The following is a 14481-nucleotide window of genomic DNA, read 5'->3' as shown; positions in this document are numbered from 1 at the left end:
TTGTCTTTCTTACTGCTAGTAGGGCATTCAGCCTTAAGAAAACCATTAAGAATATATTTTCCCAGGGTATCCCAGGCTTTTTACTATTCAATAGCAGGGGAAAAAATGAATTAATATTATTCTGTTGGTTTCACAAACTGAGAGAGAGGACTTAAGGATTTTCCTCTGTTAGAAAAGTTTTACCTTGCAAATCTCAACTGTACGAAAATTAGCCACATTTACTGCAGAATAACCCTTTTAGTGTTCAGCGTGTGTTTGAAATATACAGGCGCGCCAGATGAGAACCAGCAGTATGAAATTAGTGCACCAAGGGAAAAAGGCAAGGATGGGATGGAATCCTCTGGGGCTGGCTGCCGGCGAGCCTGCAGTGTGTGTGTGCTCTCCGCTTTACTCCCGGTGCCCTTGATTTCTCAGGCTGTTTTGAAAGACAAAAAGAAAGTTGGTAATCATACACCGACAGATGGTTCCTTGGTTAGTTACTCTTTATTTATAGGGAAGCAACTGCGATTCATCAGCTTTTTCTTTTTCTTTTTTTTTTAATAGCTACATCACGGTGAACTTCCAACTCCAAATTTATTTCTAAGAAGTATTGTGTGGCAAATGTCTATTAATAACAAACCTTTGGCTGACTGGAAATTTCCTTTTTCAACATTCATATTCCATTCCTCGAGATGTTTTCACCCAATTTAATTTTACTTTTCTGTGACAGAGCTGTCTAGAAAGTTTTCCAGTGAGTGCCATATTAAATATATTGCTTTCGTGCCCATAGTTAGAACTTAGATGTTACTTTCTTGTTGTTGGACTGCCTTTCTCTACCTTAATTGTGAATTGATAGCTAACGAGCTGCTTGGTTTTTATTTTGATGTTAAACATTTTTGATTTATTATTTTGGGGCAAATATTATGCTTGCAGCACTTCCCTGTGCATATTAAAGTTAAGTTGTACCTGTGAGTAGGCCTTTTGAATGGTATTTTATAGTACTCTATATGCACTTAAAGTTAAGAATGTCCTTAAATCACTTTGCTAGATGGAAGCCTGAAACAAAAATTTGGACTGATTGGCATAAAGTTGAAGATTGGCTCTCTATAATAAATAGAGAAAGCTTGCGTTACAGTCCAGCTCATGCCCAGGGGTTCATTTTCTTTTTGAACCTTTTGTGTTGATGTAGGAATTTATTGCACATCCTAGATCCAAGTGAACAGCAATTTCTCCAAGATCCCTTAATTAAGGGAAAATCCTGTAAAAAAAGCCCCAAACAACAACGAGAGACTCTTTGCGGGCTTCTATTTCATGTTTCCTACCTGTGCAGACATCAGTACAGGCGCGCACCAGAATGAGTGAGTGCAAACAAACTTGCACACGAAGCAGTGTCCAAATTTCCTTTTATAGACGTGGGGGAGACTCACTGATTTATTTTTTTTCCAGCAGCACAAACTGTACGTATCACAAGTACTCACTTGATGAGGTATTAAAATGGGTCGAAAAAAATAATTATTACTATCCTGACCTTTTAAAAATACATTTTAAAATAAAATATTGTAGATTTGAAAAACAGAAGGGGACCGTCTCTAAACTTAGTTACCATAAAGAACTTAATGTAGCCTCTACTCTGCCTTGGTGAGGCCGCACATGGAGTACTGTGTCCAGTTCTGGGCTCCCCGGTTCAAGGACAGGGAGCTGCTGGAGACGGTGCAGCAAAGGGCTACCAAGATGATTAGGGGACTGGAACATCTCTCTTATGAAGAAAGGCTGAAGGATTTGGGTGTCTTCAGTCTGGAAAACAGATGACTGAGGGGGGATCTTCTCAAAGCTTATAAATACTGAAAGGGTGGGTGTCAGGAGGATGGGGCCAGGCTCTTTTCAGTGGTGCCTGGGGACAGGACAAGAGGTACTGGGCACAAACTTGAGCATAGGAAGTTCCACCTAAATATGAGAAGGAATTCCTTTACTTTGAGGGTGGCAGAGCACTGGAACAGGCTGCCCAGAGAGGTGGTGGAGTCTCCGTCTCTGGAGACGTTCAAAACTCACCTGGACGTGTTCCTGTGCAACCTGCTCTAGGTGACCCTGCTCTGGCAGGGGGGTTGGACTAAATGATCTCCAGAGGTCCCTTCCAACCCTACCATTCTGTGATTCTGTGTGCTTATTTATTTTTAAAGAATTCCTCTGAATTTTGTGTGAACAATTTTTGGGGAAATCTCAGGGAATTCAACTAGTCAATTTAATATCTTTAATTCTAAAAGAATCTGATCCAAGCCACTCCAAGTTATTTTATATTTGGGCCTGAGGTTTTGGGGTAGTCTATTACAAATTTGTAAAATTCGGATCTACCTCAAAACCTACAGCTGGAGGAATCAGAGCTGAATTCAATACCATTTCCAGGTCACTAAGCACTATGCAAGTTCAGATTTTATTTTTTTTTTTTAAATTCCTCACTTTTTCTCAGGTTATTACCACTACCAAATATCTGTCTCAAGATTCTTTCTCTAACAGGGATAAATGAGAGGAAGGGTTCCTTTCTCACAGGTGTTTTGTGGATATACCACATTGCTGGCCATCTAGCCAAAAAATGTGTATATTGATTTCCTCTGACGAATGGCATGCTGTTAGTAGACAGGATCACTGACATGAACGACTCACTCCCTTGCAAACCATTGTCTTCCTTTTATCACAGAATCATATAATCACAGAATGTTTTGGGTTGGAAGGGACCTTTAAAGGTCATCTAGTGCAAAAATCTCTCTTCTTATTGATATAACTCTGTAGACAACACGGCATTTCTTCTGTTGTTTTATCCTCAGTTCACCTGCTTGGGCTTCAGCTTGCCCAAATGCTGCTGAAAGGCATTGGGATGATGCCATGTTTTCACATGTAGAAAGAAGATGTCACAAGGAGATGCAATGGGAGGTCCCTTAGACAAACCTATCCAAAGGCCTGGACTGTTTCAAGGATTTGTTTTGTGTATGTTCTCCTTGCAGGAGAGATCAAGATAGACTCTCTGGTCCAGCAGGACTATTGACCTTCTCCATCTCCTTGTGAGAAACGGGCACATCCCCAGTGCTCAGCCAGTCGACTTGCCCTGCAGGCATCTCCCTCTCTCCCCTTGATTCGGTGGATCCTCCAGCTGCCCTCCTCCTCCTCCTCTTCCCCTTTTTGGCACTGATCTGAAACCCCCACAGGTCACACAGTGGGCAATGGGATTAAGACCAGGATTTGTAAAGATGATGGCTTTTTAGACAGCTTAATAGGCCAGATGCTCAGCTGAGGATCAGGCCATCTGTCCACTCAAGGCCTACCTGTACCAAACAGGTTATTGCTAGCAGAACTGTTAAGAGAGAGAGGGAGACAATTCGGGACTAGAATCCCAAAACCCAGATACACAGGGATGCAGAAGGACGTCCTAACACTAAGCATGTGGAAGAGAAAATGGGAGATGATGGTCATGGCTGATAAAGGCACTAGTAAGAGGGCGACAATCGCAACTGCATGCACAGAGAAGGACTTCTTTGCTCTTTCAGCAGCTGTAAAGGAGCCCAAGAGTCAGCAAAAAATATAGTTACACTAACTTTAAAACCCTTTGTATTGCCAGGGTAGTGTGAATTTAGCCTCCCCTATAAATGAGAGTCAGACCGAGTCTCCAAAGGCAGCTGCTCCTTTAGTGTAGTGATCTGTCTCCATACTCACTGATAAGCAGTCTATGCCCCGTGACTTATAATAAAAGGGAACGATGGTCCCTGAACAAACCCAGAGAAGAGGTATTGATTTGCAAATAGTTTAAAAGAATATTCAAGGGTCACAAGCTGACCCTTTTTCAGCTCTGACATTTTATATCAGGGAGGATCCTATTGAGATGGGAATTCATATCCTAGACATTGTTTTGTCTTGTTTCATAAATAAGTTGAATAGCTTAATTGATTGACACCCACTGCACTTTCCCAGCTTCCTCAGGCTCAAAAGTACACTGCTGTTTTCTGCCATAAATAATATGAACATTCAATCAGCCGCCAGACACAAAAAGGAACTGAAAATTCTTCATACAATAGCTGCAATCTGGCATACGAGGCACCACAGGTCTGAAAAGGAGAGCAGTATTTGATATCACCAGGTATTCATTTTCTTCCTGCGGCATCAATAGCATTTTCCTACCCAAATGACGTAGACGCTAAACAAGAAATACCCAGGGTCCCCTGCAGGGAGAAAGACCAGTTTGTCCCACCATTTATGTGTGTCCAGGGCTTAGGAAACTGGTTTGCAATCCTGTGAACACAGCATGGAGAAGGACGCTTTGGACCACCAAATCCAGTCCCTTGGAGGTGCCAGTACAGTGTTCCCTTATCCCTCCCGGACTCTGGTGCAAGTCCATCTCAACCCAAGTGATGTTATTGCCCCCAGATTACCCATTTGTCCCCAGACCTCACTCCTTTGATTATTACAAACCTAATTTCCGGTCCATACTTACTTATGATTAACTGACATCAATCTGTTCTCACGGCAGGTTTATTCTTTTATTTAAACAGCTCTTTTCTTTCCTGGATATTTAGTCCCCCAATGGATTTAGCATTCATTTCTCCTCCTTAGCCTTGGTTTCACTAAGGGAAATAAAAAATCCATACACTTTGAATCCCTTCTTTTTAAGATAATTAAATGGCTTTGTCAGAAATTCTAGTGATTTTTGGTGACTTCTTGGGTAAGCTTATAGCCAACACATTCCAAAAAATGGTGCAAAAATGAGTTTGAAAGTGTTGAGGTCTTCCTCTTGAGGAAGAAAGTTGTGGACGTAAGTGCTTACCTTCAGTGGCCCAAGCTGGAAAACATTAGTTCTAACCTTCCTGTGTTTTAATTTCCTCATCTGTAAAACAGAAAAGACAATACAGACCTCAAAGAGGAGTAATTAAGATTTCTAAAATGCTCAGAGATCTTCAAGTGAAAGGTTCAATTCTAAATGGGAAGCTCTTTTGTCTGTTGTTCTTTACCTGTTACTTCTTAAGGACTGCAAACCCTGGAGAGATGGCACTGAGCCAGACTACAGCCAAGGAAAGACTTCTCGGTTGATCACATTGGGAGAATTTAATGCAAAAAGTCTCATAAAGGGTGACAGGCATCAGTTGCTAAGACAGAGGAATAAAAACTAGGAGAGAAAGAATACTGACTGAAACTATTGCAAGGCCAATTGCTAAGATCATTAGTTTTTCTTTAGAAGCAGCAGCAAACAGTTAAATCTATTTTTCTTGCTTTGCTTCAGAAGAAATCTCTCTGAGGATGGCCACCATACCATCCTCATCTGTAATTAATAAATGTTTGGAAGGACACTTTCCCACTCAACATATGAAATTATAGATGATCCCTTAATTCCCCAGACATTTGCAAGCCTTGTCTTGTCAGAATTGAATTTACTACAGCTGATTACCCTGAGAATGCACTGACCTTCTTAGCTCCTGCTGTGGTCTTTATTTTTTCCATGGCAGATAATATGGGGACCAGAAACTGGGGACTTGGTAGTAGGGATTATGTGATACTAATGAGACAAAGCTTATTGTTGATGTTAACTGTTATTACCACTAAAAAAAGTGCACAACTCCAGACAGATGGACTTCACTTTGTTATACCAGGAGGGAGCGAATGCATTTTGACAGTAGCAGCATCTATTTAAAATCTGGATCACATCTGGTGCCTCTCTGAAGCAGACTATATCTGATCAATCAGAATTATGGCTCTTCAGTCTCCAGACGAGTTAGAAGAAATTCATTATCTGTTTTGAAGCCTGCTTCTCTTTCATCTATTAAAAAATGAAATAAGATTCATTGTCACTGGATCCATTTAGCTACTAAAAAAAAACCCAAAAAAACCAAAACAAACACAAAAACACAGGACAGTAATTAAACTAACTAGCAGGCTCCACATCTGAAGACATGATTAATTCATTGAAACCCTGCACATGTAGGTACTTGGCTCACGCTAGGCTTCAGTCAACAATTTCTTAGCTGATGAAATAGATAGCCTGGGACTTATCTCCATTTCTGGTTATTTCATAAACTCCTGGAAACACCCCCATGAATTTCTTCAAGCTCTGTCAGAGGTCAATATTTGTCTTTCAGGCACATTTTGCCCCTGTGCTGGGCATGCTGCTTGGAAGATTCCACCTCGAGGACAGCAATGTCTCCATGGGGCCTCCTACCCCCAGGGGCGTCGCTACCCTTCTGTGTATTCCCTTCTGGACCAGCACTTTTGAATGCTGAAAATTGACACTGAAATACTGGGAATTCTTCCATGCGAGGTCTGCTGGACCCAAAAAGATGGTGAGAGCCTGGCTTTTTGAATAACTAAAAGGAGAATGAAAAAGGATGTATCCTGTTTTGGTTCACTTGAATTTCTTAACACGATTTTTCTGATTACAGAGAGTTTTTCTTGGCTTTGCTGATGAGCACAGAAGTCACATCAACTATGACTTGGCCTCTGAAGTTCTTGTCATTGCTTCCCTCTTTACCATGTGTTTTCTCTGAGGTGTGCAAGAGCACAGTTCAGAAAGTAGCCTTCTGAAAGCAATGGACTTTCATTTCCCTCATTCACAGCTTTTAGAAGAAACTCAAATTAAAAGATAAGGCATTTTATAGATGTTAAACCTAAAGGTGCTGAGAGAACAAAATTGTATTTTGGGGATGGGGAAACACAGGGTTTAGTATCAAAACTATAACCTTTGAAGAACAATTTAAAATGTTCATCAACGTTTGTGAAATATTTCTAAAAATTCACTGTCAAATTGCTATTTTTGATTGATTTGTTCTAATGAAACCCAGAGAAAACATCTGCTTTCACGAGTGGGGTGGGAGCAGTGACCATAACCTCCCACAGGAGGATCAGGTGTGCAAAAGAGACTGAGACTGGCATTAATTTCTTTTGTAGCAGTGATGACTCAGGAGTGAATGATTTTGGCTGCTTGTGGGTCATGTCCAAAGGGGTACAGTACAAAAGGAGGCTAGAATAGCTGCCCGCTCCAAAATGCTAAGCCACCCTCAAAATTAGGTGGGGCAGCTCCAAAGCCATTTATCTACCATGGGTGCTGAAATGTCATGGGAAACTTTACTCTGAATGATACATATCAAAATCTCCTGCCAGCAGCACTGTCTTCTCTGGAGTTTCTACAAATCATGGACGACAATTTTCTCAGCAAGAAGTAAAACTTAACGGTAACTAAGGTGGAACTGGTTATGTTTGATTCCTGTCTAAGCCAGTCAAAAACACGTGTTATTTCAAGACGGCCAGTTTCACAAAGCTGAATCAAGTACAAGTCAGCTGTAAGGAAGAACTGAAGGCTAAATGTGATGCCTGTAATGAATAGTTTAAATTTATTTAGCTAGATGTAAAAAGAGCCAAATAACAAAACAAAACAAAACACAACAAAACAAAAAAACCCAAACAACTAAAACTGTAGCTAAGATAACATGGTTCCAAAAACAATCTAGGATAGAAACAGATGCAAAAAGAGCAATAATAAAGATGAATGGATGGATGTTTAGAAGATAGATGTTGTAAACACTGAAAATACTTCCTGGAGCTATATAAAATTAATAATGAAGCAAAGGGACATAAAGAAATACATATGGCCAAAGAAAAAGGCAGTAAGAAGCAGATGTTTGAGTCCATTGGGACCAAGAGTAACCCTACCAAGACGATTAGCCCATGAACAGTAAAAGCACCAGAATAGTCAGTAATAATGCAGAAAGTCAGAAGCGTTTAACAAACACATCCATTCCTTGCCCAGGAGAAACCCAGACCTTGTGTTCATATCATAAGGAAAGGATGAGTATTTTCCACTCTAGCCATAATCAACACTGATGTAAAAGAGTCACTACTAAAGTAACTTTTTAATATCAGTACAACCAGGTGCCTTGTACGAGGATTACTAAAAAAGCGGGTTAGGAAGCTCCTCTGGATGCTGATTTTAATAACTCAGGTCCAGAAGCGGCAGAAACTTGAGAGAAAGCAAATATGGCAGTGTTTGGACACGGTAAAGGAAATGATCAAATAAGTATACGTCTGTCAGCCTGACACTTAGTGAGGGTAGTAATAACAGAAAATTTGGTACAAGATTTAACTGCTAAAGAATTCAAGCAGGTACTTTAAATAATAACGTTTTGCAAAAATTTATGGAAAACAGAGCTCCTAAAAGCCGCTAATATAATCACTGCAAAAGACAGAGACAGATAGGACCCGTTGTTCTCACATGTTCTCATCTCCAGAAAAGATGTAAAATATTCACTTTATCCCCCAGGTAAGAAATACTTGCGGGTTAGGAAAACGTGACACAAAATTCAGACTTACGTTCCTTGAAAAACTGTTTGTTATCAAACTTATGGAGGAGGTCCTAATTAGGGCCGGTACAATTTGATATAGTTTTTCATTGAAAATTACCAGCTGTAATTTGTAAATGTTGGTTAGTTGTGGTGATACAGTATTAGGGTTTTGTTAGTATCGTCTTTTAGCAATGGTATAAAGATTTAGAAGCAGCGCAATCCAGAACAGCTGCAGAAACCCATGGCTGATATGAGATACTCTTCTCGCCTCTATTTTTACACACGCTTCAGTAATTAACCTCCAATAGAAAGAAATAAAGTATTTGGGAAATAAGTAGAAGAGAAACAGCCAACCTCATGTAATTTCTACTCAAGTCAGAAACAGGCATGAAGCACGGTCTCCGTAAATAACTGAAACACTTTTTTTTTTTTTTTTAAATCTGTCATTTCTTTGCTGAAATAAGGCACATTGAATTTCTTGGGGTGAAGAAACAAATTCCCTTTTTGTCCTGAACTTTCTGAAATAATCCCAGCACATGCTCACCACTTGCAGATGGAGCATTCAACGACAGGGTACCGAGTTCAGGCAATGACTGGGGTTCGCGTTGCTGGTTGCTTTGTGCAGTCATTTCTGCATTTTCCAGCAGCCCTTTCACCATACGGAGGCAAAGCTCACTTTCAATCTCCAAACCATCACACCTGCTTTAAAACTGTCCGTGATTTGAGGGTTGGGATTGAAATCCCAGATTAGGACACAGGAGCATAGCGGGGTGTCCAAATTCCCGCTGCAATCAGTGGAAACGTAGTCAACACAGTCGTTGAAAACTGGAGAGTTATTTGCCTGAAGAAGACACCCACCTTGATCAGAAAGTTAAATCCCGCCCTTAACATCTAATTTTTTCAGAGAAAATGCTCCAACACTTTGCAGCAGGAAAACAGAGCTCTCTTTTCCAAGGAAATTTTTCAATATATGTTTCTCTCTGTAATAAAATTTCTCCTCGGGACTGTAGAGAAGGCATTGCTTACTGCTTTAAAGCAAATCATCTTTCAAAGACCTCATTGTTCCTCAACTTTATGGAAACTTCTCTGCTTCATGGCTCTGTCCTCTTGGTGCATGATGTCTGAAGGGTGCAACTACCCCCAGACTTTTGCAAACACTTGTGCCTGTTTTCAAGAGCAAGTACAAACCAAAGCTTTGCATTGATTTCTCTCTGCGTTTTGTTCTCTGTGAGAATTTATTCTTCCTCACTTTTGGATGTGCCTGTTGACTCTTTCAAAGGAAGGAAAATGACGGCGTTCTCCCAAATGCTGTGTGTGCCCTTCCAGCTCCAGCTGGGAAATAACACTGCATCCGAGCCAGGCTTGCAGGGGATGCAAATCCCTTGTACCAAGACTGTCCTCCCCAGTCAGACAAACCAGAGCCGCCTCTGTCTTGCAGTGGAGAGCTAAGAAATGACCAGCAATTTTGCTCAGGTCACCCTAAGCCTTAGCCTTCGGTGCGAACTCCCCCGCTTGCAGGAGCAGGGTAGGAGGTGCACGGTATGAGAACGCCTAAGGTATGAAGACACATTTGCATCACATCTCTGATAATCAAGATATGCTGCCAAGCGACTGTTTACAGGTACTTGGTTATCACATCATGATTTGCAATATTCCAGAATACATGTAAAAAAAGACCCCAAACCGAGACAATACCCTGCAGCACCACCTTTGATGATAGAAACATATTTTCCACACCTGCTGACTTCACGCCCAAACCAAGATCTGTTTAATAAACATTAGGGGGAGGAAAAAAAATACCAACTCTGGAGTTTCATCAACAATTAGAGAAAAATCTGTTAGCATGTCAACAATCAGCTATTTCTGCTCGACGACAGTCACGCCCGTCCGGATGAGATGTATTTCTCATCCGTTCTCATTTGGGACAAGGCACAAGACAGGTGTATGCTAAGTTTAAAAAGCAGTCGGATGACCTGACTTATGGATTGCATTAAAAGGAATCTCGCAATGGAACTTGGACACAAGATTATCTTGTTCATACATATGGTATAAGCACATTTTCATCCCAGTCTGAGTTTGGATTTTAAAGCTAATAAGGAGACTTTTCATGCGTTGACAGTCTTTTTGCTCTGCAAGTCACGCCAGCTACCGGTTATTAGCACCTTGCAATCTTCTGATCTTTACCTCTGACATTATTCTTCGAAGCCTTTTATTTCAGATTCTTTAGGTATTCTTAAGAGCCCTACCCTAATCTTCCCATTTGAATATCGTTCACTCACCTTCCACACAAGCCAAGCGTTACGTTGCTTGTTGACTTACTTAGCAATACAGCCTTGCAAGATCCCAAGACACTTGTCGTCACAATATTTGATAATATAAATATTCCCTGGAAGAAAAAGGAAAGTGCTTTTTTTTTATTTTTGACTGAAATATTGCATTCTAATTTTTTTCCCAAAAAATTATTAAAAGCAACATTTTTACAGTTTTTATGGCTTTTATAAAAAGGAAACAGAACACAAATATATTAAAGAAAGACACTGAGCTGGACTGAGAGTGCAACAAAGCATTATAGTCCTAATTCCTTAAACCAAGTAAAAAATCAGGATTTTGTCAGGATTCAAGGTTCCTCCAGCTGAATTTCAGTAATCTGAGAACTTTAATAAACCTGGCCCAAGCCCTTCAGCAGTTAAATCAGCCTACAAAAGAGGAGCCCCTTCCCTGGGTGTCCTCACTGGAGCACCGTCTGCCATCAGCTGAGGACATGTCCTGCTTGGTCCCAGCACCGCCGGGAGGTACCCCACCTTTCAAAACCAGCCAAGTCCATTTGCGTCACTCTCACCGCCTGCCCAGGACCGTCCCTTTTCTGTGCCCGTGCCCATTTGGCAAGCCCCCCGGCCCTTCCCCCAGCCCACGCTCCTATCACCACAGTCCGCACAAACACAGATTGCAGCCTGAGCACCATTTTGGCACTTTAAACGCGCAACACCTGTTTTGAAGGTTAACAGATAGTGACAAGTATAATCACAGCCTCTGCTGAAGTTTTAGCCTGCCAGCCAGTGCCAATTATGCTATTATTTTCTATAGTTTTTTCTCTTACACACATATACCCCATCACTTTGCAAGGCAGCTCCACAGGCAGCTGCAACACACTCTGTTTTGGAAAGACGGTCGCCTTTTCCTTGTCCCCTTCCCGGCGGCCAACAGCTCTCGGTGCCACTCCCCGCTGTGCCAAGGCAGCGCACCATGATGCTGCTCCTCGACAGACGCATGGCACGAGGATGCTCCAGCAGCTTTGTCCACCTTATGCTCACCGGGGCCACCACACAAAGTGAGGTTACCTCTGGAGCTCACATTTTGCCTTTATGGGCTCTGTGGTCCACGGCCAAGAGTCATGAGCTGCCCTGGTCATGGTTGCGTGCTGCAGAACTGTGACTGGAGCTGGGGTCACCGCCAGGGCAGGAGGGGGAGGCTCATATATCCTTGTCTAAAGGTTCCCACGACCAGAAAGTTCCTCCTAATCTCAGTGCAGGGGGCTTTATTTTGTCAATGAGAGTGCTTGACAGAGGTCTTCTCCCCAGACAGCCTGGGCTAGTTTCTTGTGCAGGGAGGAGGATAGGGAAAAAGACTTTAAAATGTGAGCATAGCAACATCCCCAGCTCCCACAGCTCCTATAACACACAGTTTACTAGTGTTCGGTTCTACAGCCTCAGTGGGGACATAGTTCCTGGCTATTGCAGTATGCAGAAAAACGCTGGTCTAAAGTTTCATATTTTCAGCATTAGACTTCCAAAAACTTCTGTCCAGAAGCTCCTTTGGATTTTTCAGTGCACCATTTTGATTTCATCTAAGCACAGAAAGGAGAGACAAAGCTTTCTTCTTCCATCTCTGGAAGAGGGTCCAAAGATACCTGCAGCACTAGGGACATTCAAAGGCCATCTCTACTAAAAATGCTGCTGACCTGAGCTAAGCAGCACGGACACTGAGCAAGGGTTCTTTCTTCAGGGTGCTTAACACACTCTGCAATTGAATCCTGAGGGTAGAAAACAAACATTGCTCCTGGTGGTTGTAATCTGGAAGCAAAGGGGGAAAAAGCCAGGTTGTTGCTTCATGAAACAGGGGCACTCAACTTTTTGAAAATACTTTTTTTTTTTTTCCAATTAGGCTGAAAAAAGGCAGCTGTAAATACTCATTTAAGGGGTCATTAACTCTGCTGCCCAAAATAAAGCAAACACAGCAGCATTGAAATGAGCCCTGATGAGCTGACAGAGTCTGCAGCACTCCTCCCCAGTGACATCCATTGCTCCCTTCCACTGTAGCCAGCACGTGCTTTCTGTAGGGCTACATGAAGTGGACAGCCCTGTCCCCATCCCAGCAATGGGAACACCAGCCATGTTCAGCAGGTTCAAAGGACCAGAAGGCGGTGACAGGGACAGCAGTGGCATCTTCATGGTGGAAAGTGAGAGGATCAAGACGCAACTAGAAAACAGGACAGCACTGGTGTTTATCATGTGCCAACATAAGAAAATGCACAGGGCTATTTCCTCTGGGATGGGAAGGATGGATAGGGCATAAGGTTTTTCTCTTTGCTGGCTTCCCAGCAGTCTAGCAGGACCTGTCAATAAGCATGGGACTCTCCCAGCTTTGGAGAAAGGCATACAATTTCCTTGGTAACTTTCTGGCAAAATATCAGGCAAAATACAGATCTACAATATCCGTACAGACAGGAAGCTGATGGCAGCCCAGTTTCCAGTAGGCTCCCTCACTTGCTGAGTTAAGAAAGTTCACAGAGCTGCATGGGATTCATTTAAGGAGGTAGTCATGGGAGACCTGGGGTCGCCAGATGCCAAAATCTTGTGCCAGTGTCCCCTGACCCAAGGTTGCACTAGGGCAGCTTGGAGGCATCACATCCCAGAAGACAAACAGTGGGGCTTGGCATGGGAGGGACAAGCCTAGAAGTGGTGCTGAGATGATGAGCAGTTGGTGACAACAAACCCAGATCCCACTCACCCTGTGCAGGGAGAGGGCTGGGAGAGAGCGAGGAGAAGAGGAAGAAGGTGCTGGCTCCTGGGCATCATAGAGTGGTCTCGTGGTACCTGGAAGTATCGTCTTCAAGAGATGGCAGATCAGCCCAACCAGATGCATCTGCTACCTGGACCATGGGGTGGGAGAGGGGTCATGGCACAGACCCCAAAAATGCAGGTGATGGTGGTCTGATGGGGAAGTTCACACCAGTTCACAGTCCACCTGCTCCTGCTGTGGGACTGAAACCCCTCCACGGACTGGAGCGCTAGCACACGAAGGCTGTTGTGGATGCTAAGAAACCAGAATGGCTCAGCAAAATAGTCCACAGAAAGGAACAGGTTATTTAAAGGGTGCTTGCCCAGGCTACGCACCAGCAATGTTCTCTTTGAAGGCCGACAACCCTACTGGGGGGAGCAGTACGAGGTGAGGAGTTAGGTGCCAAGTTCTCATCAGCCTATTCCAACGACAACGCTGCTGCTAAATTTAAACAAAATCTGTTCCCGTCCATTCTGCATGCCGTGTTCTTCCCTGTCACACAAGCCGACCTGAACCTGATACACCCCCCAGGCATTTATTTATTTATTTGCAGCCTGTTCACCTGGTGACCACCCGTCCCTCCAGAACTTCCCATGGCCTCAGGGGCAGCAGGGGTGCCAGGGGCATCCAGCCGCCACTGCATGGGAAAAGACGGAAAAATGCAATAAAGTTCCTGGTGCAGTGCACCCAGAGTCCACAGGAAGCATAAGGATCTACATGCTGTCCAGCTCTCATGTAGCATGGGGCAACGGACCTTCTCCACTAAAAATAAGGGTTGCGTTTGAACCATAGCTCTTCCCAAAGACAGGCTATGTTCACAAATGCAATTTTTTCTGGGAGCAGATCACCTTGGCAAATGCTTTTCCTTTCTCTGAGAGGGGGGAGATGGAGGAAACGGCTGCTCAGAGCTCCTGTGTCCTCAGCTGCACAACAGGTCAGCAAAGAGCAATGAAACACCCAATCAACCGAGCCCATGCTATTAAATTCAAACCAGCGATGCCACACGAGTTTTCCCCATATCATATAATCAAATAAAACTGAAATTTCCATTCCTTTTCAACTGCACTAATGCCGTTGGAATGACGTGTAGGGTAACACCAGGAAAGTTACTGCTGTAAAGTAAGCACCTGGGGTT

At 42.9% G+C, this 14481-nt stretch overlaps 1 long non-coding RNA gene across 1 annotated transcript; it reads right to left on the bottom strand.

The window, feature by feature from the left end:
• Positions 1 to 601: 601 nt before the first annotated feature.
• Positions 602 to 11503, bottom strand: LOC128910579 (uncharacterized). Its single transcript, XR_008466773.1, has 6 exons — positions 11386 to 11503; positions 10568 to 10674; positions 5554 to 5773; positions 4787 to 4846; positions 4457 to 4586; positions 602 to 4070 (listed from the first exon to the last, which is right to left on the bottom strand). It is a non-coding gene; the product is annotated as an uncharacterized LOC128910579 (long non-coding RNA).
• Between the last annotated feature and the right edge of the window lie 2978 nt (positions 11504 to 14481).

Source organism: Rissa tridactyla, chromosome 5 (genome assembly GCF_028500815.1).
Source record: "Rissa tridactyla isolate bRisTri1 chromosome 5, bRisTri1.patW.cur.20221130, whole genome shotgun sequence".
NCBI classification, from domain to species: domain Eukaryota; kingdom Metazoa; phylum Chordata; class Aves; order Charadriiformes; family Laridae; genus Rissa; species Rissa tridactyla.
The sequence above is the reverse complement of the archived record's forward strand: the minus strand, read 5'-3'. Positions and strand labels throughout refer to the sequence as shown.